General features: G+C 50.3%; 1 long non-coding RNA gene across 1 annotated transcript; it reads left to right on the forward strand.

The window, feature by feature from the left end:
• Positions 1-1,131: 1,131 nt before the first annotated feature.
• On the forward strand, positions 1,132-7,617 carry LOC122452176. Its single transcript, XR_006272613.1, has 3 exons — positions 1,132-1,187; positions 3,605-3,703; positions 7,544-7,617. It is a non-coding gene; the product is annotated as an uncharacterized LOC122452176 (long non-coding RNA).
• Positions 7,618-8,692: the final 1,075 nt, after the last annotated feature.

Below are 8,692 nucleotides of genomic sequence, written 5' to 3' on the forward strand. Positions count from 1 at the left end.
AGGCCATGTAATAAACAGCTCTGTCCTGCTTGAAGCCCTCAGCCACTCAACTGTCCGCCCCCCGTTCGTTGGTGCATCCTTCCAGTGGTATCTGAGCCAGGCCAACATTTCACTTAGGAACTGGCATGGATTGGGCTTGGCCTGAATCCCGGTACATCAGATCCTAAACTCCAAAGTCAAGCAGGCAGCCCTGGACCCACCATGTCACCCAAGTCCAGAGGCCTGGACAGCGCAGAGCCTTCACTCGGAGCTTCCTGGGACCAGGTCATCCTTTTCCCTCTGAGCTTCTCCTAGCTTCTGTAGGGAAGGGATAGGAAACAGGTGGGGACGGCCTGGGCGGAAGTGGATATACAGCAGGGGGACGGGCAGAGTAAGGCCAGGCCCGCAAGAGGAGAGATGGGCTGAGCTCTGGTCCCAAGAGGAGAAGCCTCTGAGGCTGGCCCCCGGCCGCTCCCCTGTTGTCTGCAGAGCCATCTGGGGCCAAGGCCCCGGTCACTCAGGCCCCGGACAGGCCGGGCCAAGCAGAGGTGTTTCTTCCAGCCCCGGTGTCATCACAGCTGCCCTGGCCGGTGTCACTCCCCGGGGAATCCGGTTCTCGTTCACACCGAGAAGTGTGCCGATGGAGCCACAGGGCCCTCCTGCAGCACCCCCAGGGAGTGTGGGGGGAACTGGGGCCTGGAAGGAGACAGGGGCTGCGTGGGGAGACCGGTGGGCGTCCTCACTGGGACGCGTCAGGGGTGGGCCCGGCGGGACTCCAGGGCGGCCTGCGCTGGGACACGGGGGACCGTCTTCCACAGAGCTGGGAAAAAGAGAGCGGGCAAGAAGCGAATGAAGGCACACAGCGGGGACCCGGGGCGAGGAGCCAGGAGGAACTGGAGGCAAGGTGACACCCCCTGTTTCATGCGCCGCTCCGTGTTAGGGTCAGAGACCCGGGGGAAAGTGCAGCCTCCAGGGAGACGCATGTCCCACAGGCTCGGATCCACCCCCAGTGATGTGCCCACTGCCGGCCCCGGAACACAACAGTCACTCGTGCTGGGCAGACGGAATGCAGGATGGTGCCTGCCACTCAGAGAAAGACCAACGTCGTAACTATCACGCCCATTGATCAAGTGCTTACTGTGTTCCTGACGTGGTTCTAAGTGCCCACCGTGTGTTGACTCAATCAGTTCTCACAAGAGCCCTACAAGGTGAGTATTACTAATACCCTTTCAGGGGCCCAGTGTACCTAAGTGACTTGAAGTAAAGCCTGGAGTCGGGATCTGAAGGCAGGAAGCTGGGACCCAACCCAAGACAGGGAGTGGGGAGAGGGGCCACCCAAAGGCAGACGAGCCTGGGGCGTGAGACTCTTTGCTAGAGTTTCCTCTCCGATCAGGAGCCTGGCTCTGACCTCACCCCCACCCCAGACCCGAGTGGGCGCCACTGGACCCTGTCCTGGACTTGGAAAAAGTCACGATAAGACAGTTACGCTTTTCCCACACCGCAATTCCAACAATCCATTCATTTGGATCAAGCTCTTGGTCCATTAAAGGTGTTGGGAGGAGAAGCAGAGCCCAGCACGCTGCTCTCTCTTCCCTCCTCTGGTCCCCATCCTGACGCTTTTTCTCTGCTGCTCCCTCTGCGTTTTGGGGAACACTGTCCAGGTGCAGGGGTATTTCCGAAACACCAGCTTGCTTCATATGCGCCCCACGCAGCTGCCGGCTCTTTTCCCCCTGGGAAGTGGAGTTACCAAGGCAGTCAGAGAATCAGGTCATTTCTACTGTTACTCAGAGTTTCCAGGGGCACTGGTGCTGCCAATGGAAATGTCAACGTGGGGCCAGTACCTCACCCAACGCCCTGTTCTATGACTACCTTTTATCCTCAATCGATTCCTGAGAATGACAGAGGATGTGAATAATCAGCCGTGGGATGGAGTGTGGGGCAGCCAGGCCAGAGGAGGAGACAGAGCTCCCCTGAAGGGAGACGCTCTCCCTTCAGAAAGACCTCTGGCTCAGGGAACATCTGCTCTGGGGATGAAACGGGCTCCCGGGGAAGGCACCCAGCTCCGACCTGGCCTCAGCAGATAAGGTGTGTGTGCAGAGGGACCAATTAATCACCGATTAAGGACGTGTCCTTTACCACCTGACAGTTGTGGGAAGCTCTGTCTAGGAAATGGGGAAGGAAGTCGTAAGAAAGGATCCTGAGGGTATGACATGAAGTGGGAAGCATGGGCATTAGAATAAGGTTGAAAGATCGCAAGTCCTGGAAACCAGTTGTTTAAAGACACTCCTTGTCTCACTCACACACACGCACGCACACACACCTGCACACGCACACACTGGAGGCTGATAGAGCCTGCGGCAGAGCCAGTTTTCTTGGCTTCTTGGCCTTTAGGTCTGGCTGAGAAGACAGGGCTAGGCATGTATCACTGGTCATTTTAGTCAGTTTCACTTCCTGTTTCTCATGCAGAAAACATAATAATCATCATAATGATAATAATAGTTCCTCAGGCTTGCCACTGCCTCCTATTTATCTAGGGCCTCCCAGAAGTGCGTGTGTAAGTGGGAGGGGGAGGGCACAGCTTATCTGCTCTATCGGTCAACAGCTGGGGGTGGAGGCAGGCGTGGAGGCATGGGTAGGGGATAGGAATTAGCAACAGAAATTATTAAACTCTTTTTTTTTTTTTTTTCCAAGAAGAGGAATCTTAAATGGGTTGGTAGTTCCCCAAATCTCACCACAGGGATGTTTGTAAATCCCTTCTCCCAGGGTCCTCCAAAAATCAATCCCTCCCTTCTCAGCCCCCAGTCTGTTCCAGTCTAGGAAATTCTTGTGATCCAAGGCCCAGAGACCTTCAGCTGACTTCCTAGAGTCACACAGCAGGGAAGATAGGACCGGATCAAGTTTCTTGCCCATCCACTAAAAGCCATAACCAAGAAGGGAATTTCCAACTCTATGGGGAACTTGCAAAGTTGTTAGGAAAAACCACAACTATTTCTGCTAAGGAAAAAATATGCAGTCCTCCGCAGACCTGAAACCCCAGGACAGTAAGAGAGAGCTCCACTTACTGGGAATGGGTTGGACCATCCAAGATTAGGATGGGGCAGGGGGGAACAGCTTCCAGACTTTGATCATTACAGAGGTTCGTGGAATAGAAGTGTCAGGCCAGTATTTTAATTTTTTACCACCAGTCAAAGGAGCTGTGCTCCAAGGACAAAGGTTGGGCACTTGAGAGGCTCTGGGGACTCAGATGGGAGTGGAGGGAAGCGGGGGAGGGAGCCATTACCCTGATGACAGTACTGACTTGTCCTTCCTTTCATCCCTCCCTCCCCTTGGGGATCTGAGGACACGCAGAGGGAGGGAGGAAGCAGGTGGCTCAAGAGTCTTTTCCATATGAACAAAAAAGAAGGCAGGTAAAGAAAAAAATTAAACCACCAGAGAGAACCTCTAATTTTGAGTTAAGATAAAAAAAAAAAAAGCTTCCGCTCAGACGCAAAGACACACACAGACACACATCCCACACAGACGCACCCCGAAGCACTATTTAGCTACACTAGGGATGAGAGGATGTGAGATCATGCATTTATTTACTGTGGTATTTATTATTGTGGGGTTTATTTTTCCCCCAAAGACAATCATAAGCCTGGGGCTGGATGGCGAGTGCCAGTCTAACAATGTGAATATGAGACGTTAACTGCGATCCTGTGAATAATCAACCTGAGGCTGTCAGGTGAGGAATCCACCTGGGGAGGGAATAATACTAACACTAAACACGCACATGGTGATCACTACGTGCCAGACACTGTTTCCAAGCTCTTTATATATATTTGCTCATTTAACACTCACAGCAAGCCTGTGAGATAGGCTGCAGCTCTTATGATCCACATGCTTCTCATTCACACTCATTTTAACCCTGGCTGTCCTCAGGAAACTATCCAGAAATTATGAAGAATTTCAAGAGAGCAACCGCAGAGCATTAAACCAAATATGGGGTTCCGAAAGCACAGGTCCCTGTGTGAACACACGAGTCACACACCCCTGAAGCTGGCCCTGCAGAGATCCACCCCCCACCCCGCCCCCAAATCCTTGCATAGAACAATTGTTTTGTCTTCTGTGATACGACTCCGGTTTGTGCCCTAGTCCTGAACAAGGAAAGAGAGTGAGAAAAACACATTGCCTCCCATGTACATCGTATGGCTTTGTTGAAGAAGGTATCCCAAGCTTGGTTTGCAAACCTGACCCGGCTCAGGGGTCCCTCACCAGTGTGTGGCCTGTTAGGAACCGGGCCGCACAGCGAGGTGAGCGGCAGGGTGAGCGAGCAAAACCGCTCTTGTATGTGCAGCTGCTCCCCGTTCCGCACACCGTCCCCCGAGCTCCTCATCCTGTCAGATCAGCAGTGGATTGGACTCCTGTTGGAACAGGAACCCTCCTGTGGACTGCACAGGTGAGGGATCTCAGCTGGTCACGCCTTACAAGTCAGTTCAGTTCAGTTGCTCAGTCGTGTCCGACTCTTTGCGATCCCATGGACTACAGCACCCAGGCCTCCCTGTCCATTACCAACTCCCCGAGTTTACTCAAGCTCACATCCATTGAGTCGGTGATGCCATCCAACTATCTCATCCTCTGTCGTCCCCTTCTCCTCCTGCCCCCAATCCCTCCCAGCATCACGGTCTTTTCCAATGAGTCAGCTCTTCGCATCAGGTGGCCAAAGTATTGGAGTTTCAGCTTCAACATCAGTCCTTCCAATGAACACCCAGGACTGAACTCCTTTAGGAGTCATCCTGAAACCATCCTCCCCATTCCCTGGGACCATGGGAAAAAACTGTCTTCCGTGACACCAGTCCCTGGTGCCAAAAACGCTGGGGACCACGGATCTAGTTGATTTTTAAGGACTCTCCTGACGCTGTATTAGATCTGTCCTTTTATTCTCCCCTCTGCTTACATCCCACATCCCGTTGGTTGGCAGTCCTTGCTGCTTCTATCTCAGCGAGGCCTCCTGTATCCCGCCCTCTTCTCCAACTCCCCTGCCACTGCCCTAGCTTTCCCTCACCTAGAATATCCCAGTGACTGGCTGACTAGATGCCCTGCTTTCAGCCCCGGTTGTTTTCAGCCTTCACTCTGCTGGTTACTCTTAGGCTTTTACTAGTCCCTCTCGAGAACATCCTCTCCCCTCGGCTGCACACTTCTCTAGGTGGGTACTCTGTCCTGTCACCCAGGCCTTCCTCAGTAGCCCTGAGACAGGCAGCCTGTACCTTCTGGCTGCTTCCTTAATGTCTCCTTTGCATGTCTCTTCTTTTCCTTCAGAGAAGGAAATGGCAACCCACTCCAGTACTCTTGCCTGGAAAATCCCATGGACAGAGGAGTCTGGTGAGCTACAGTCCATGGGGTCGCAAAGAGACATGACAGAGTGACTTCACTTTCACCTTCTTTTCCTTCAGGCCCATACTCTGAACCATAGCCCAGCCTCTTGAACTCTCAATCAAGAGAACTATCTTCGGTCTGAATTACAGAGGAAAGCATGACTTCCAGATTTCTGTATCCTATTACGATCAAACTGTGGCCAGCTGGAAAAGTTAGGAAGATCTGCCTCCCAGAGGATCAGGAATGACCAATGAGAAGTGATGGAGAGGGCTAATCACGGTTTCTTGCTTAGAACTGTTGTTCAATCACAAAGTCATGTCTGACTCTTTGCAGCCCCATGAACTGTAGCACGCCAGACTTCCCTGTCCTTCACAATCTCCCAGTTTGCTCAAACTCATGTCCATTGAGTCGGTGATGCCATCCAACCATCTCATCCTCTGTCGCCCCCTTCTCCTCTTGCCCAGAAGCAGAGTCTTTTCCAATGAGTGGGCTCTTCACACCAGGTGGCGAAAATATTGGAGCTTCAGCTTCAGCATCAGTTCTTCCAGTGAATAGGCAGAGTAGATTTCCTTTAGCATTGACTGGTTGGATCTCTTTGCAGTCCCAGGGACTCTCAAGAGTCTTCTCCAGCACCACAATTTGAAAGCACCAGTTCTTTGGCACTCAGCCTTCTTTATGGTCCAACTCTCACATCCATACATGACTACTGGAAAAACCGTAACTTTGACTATATGAACCTTTATCGGCAAAGTGATGTTTCTGCTATTAATACACAGTCTAGGTTTGTCATAGCTTTTCTTTCAAGGAGCAAGTATCTTTTAATTTTGTGGCTGCAGTCACCATCTGTAGTGATTTTAGAGCCCAAGAAAATAAAATCTCTCACTATTTCCACTGTTTCCCCATCTATTTGTCATGAAGCAATGGGACTGGATGCCATGATCTTAGTTTTTTGAATGTTGAGTTTTAAGCCAGCTTTTTCCACTCTCCTCTTTTACTTTCATCAAGAGGCTGTTTAGTTCCTCTTTGCTTTCTGCCATTAGAGTGGTATCATCTGCATATCTGAGGTTGTTGATATTCTCCTGGGAATCTTGATTCCAGCTTGTGAGTCATCCAGCCTGGTATTTCGAATGATATACTCTCCATAGACGTTAAATAAGCAAGGTAACAATATATAGCCTTAACAAACTCCTTTCCCAATTTTGAATCAGTCAGTTGTTCCATGTCCGGTTCTAACTGTTCCTTCTTGGACTGCATACAGGTTTCTCAGGAGGCAGGTCAGGTGGTCTGGTATTCCCATCTCTTTAAGAATTTTCCACAGTTTGTTGTGATCCACACAGTCAAAGCCTTTAACGTAGTCAATGAAGCAGAAGTAGATTTTTTTTGGAACTCCCTTGCTTTTTCTATGATCCAAAGGATGTTGGCAATTTGATCTCTGATTCCTCTGCCTTTTCTAAATCCAGCTTGAACATCTCGGTTCATGTACTGTTGAAGCCTAGCTTGAAAGACTTTAAGGAGGTTAGCCTGGCTTCAATTAGAAAGGTAAAGAGATCTGACTTCCATAACCTTCTCCATCCATCACAAAGTAATCGGCAGCTCAGGATTGTTTTAAAGAGTGATGGTCTTGATTGCTACTTTAGGTGAAGAAGCCCCAGTCAGAGATGCTTTACTTCAGCATCTTTAAACGTCTTACTGGTACCTTGATCCCATTTTAAGACCAACCTAAAATAGCTTGGGTCCAGATTATAGCAACCTCCCCATACCAGTGAAGACGCATTCAGCTGGAAAGGTAACTGTGTTGTACTGTCCTGCGCTTTGTCGTGCAGTCGTGTCCGACTCTTTGCAACCCCACGGACTGTAGTCCACCAGGCTCCTCTGTCCACAGGGATTTTCCAGGCAAGAACATTGGAGTGGGTTGCCACGCCCTTCTCCAACCCAGGGATCAAACCCAGGTCTCCCACATTGCAGGTGGACTCCTTACCATCTGAGCCACCAGGGAAGCCCAAGAATACTGGAGTGGGTAGCCTATCCCTTCTCCAGGGGATCTTTCTGGCCCAGGAATCAAACAGGGGTCTCCTGCATTGTAGGTGGATTCTTTACCAGCTGAGCTACCAGCGGAACCCCGGAAAGGTAACTAGCAGTAGCTTAACTCATAAAGCAGATAATAGTTTCTTAATAAGCCCTAACAGAGTGATCGCTGGTTGTTTGGCAGCTCAACAAGGTCATCAAGTACCATCAAGGATCCAGGTCCCACCACCCTGCTGTATTGCCATCCTCAAAGGACTGGGTGTCACCCCCCAGCTCAGTGCATCCCTTCCCTGTTCCAAGGAGGCTGCAGTGGCTTCAAGCTTCTCATCTCCGGAGGATACGGTTCAACAGAGCAAAGGAAAGAGGCAGGAGTGAAACACAGAATACAAATAAATTTTAAATTTTTAAAGGCTTTTTTGCTCTGTTGACTATCTTATTCACCTAAACATATTTGGACAGCAAGGAGATCCAACCAGTCCATCCTAAATGAAATCAGGCCTGAATATTCATTGAAAGGACTGATGTTGAAGCTGAACTCCAATACTTTGGCCACCTGATGCGAAGAGCTGACTGATTTGAAGAGACCCTGATGCTGGGAAAGATTGAAGGCAGGAGGAGAAGGGGATGACAGAGGATGAGATGGCTGGATGGCATCACTGACTCAATAGACATGAGTTTGAGTAAACTCCGGGAGTTGGTGATGGACAGGGAGACCTGGCGTGCTGCAGTCCATGGGATCGCAAAGAGTCGGACATGACTGAGCGACTGAACTGAACTGACTGATTTCCAGGTAACCTCAGCAGATTCATCCTTGTGTCTCATTGGCCAGATGTGGACCACATGCTCATCCTCCACCAATCACTGGAAAGAGCAAGTGGAATTCCTCCAACTCCTCCCCTGTCCGGAGTTGCCCATCCCAAGGGAAGAAAAAGAGAGAGGTCAGCTTTTGTAATTGACAGTGTGTGTCCCACTCCCCCTCAGCTGACTCTTCCCTTTGATCTTGTAACATGTTTAAGTATCCTTGGCCTTCAGCTCTGCTTCTCCCTGACACCTGCCCCATTTCTCTGCTTTCTTCCCCAGCAAGTTCACTGCAGGAGCCGTATAACTGCATTGCCTCCAATGAATGATTGATAGGATCTGGTTACTATTAAATCCTGGGGCCCATAGTAAGCCCTGTGTCCTCTGCCCCAGGAGAGCAGAGCCAAGTTCTTGGATTTGGAAATAATAAAAGGCGTGAAAGTTTAGTTTAAAGGATGAGGAGTGGCTTATGAGGGTGATTGTGTATAAGGGTAGGTAGGAGGAAGGAGAAAACGCATAACATGAACAAACAAAT

The sequence above is a fragment of the Cervus canadensis genome, chromosome 13, assembly GCF_019320065.1.
Source record: "Cervus canadensis isolate Bull #8, Minnesota chromosome 13, ASM1932006v1, whole genome shotgun sequence".
Lineage (NCBI taxonomy): Eukaryota > Metazoa > Chordata > Mammalia > Artiodactyla > Cervidae > Cervus > Cervus canadensis.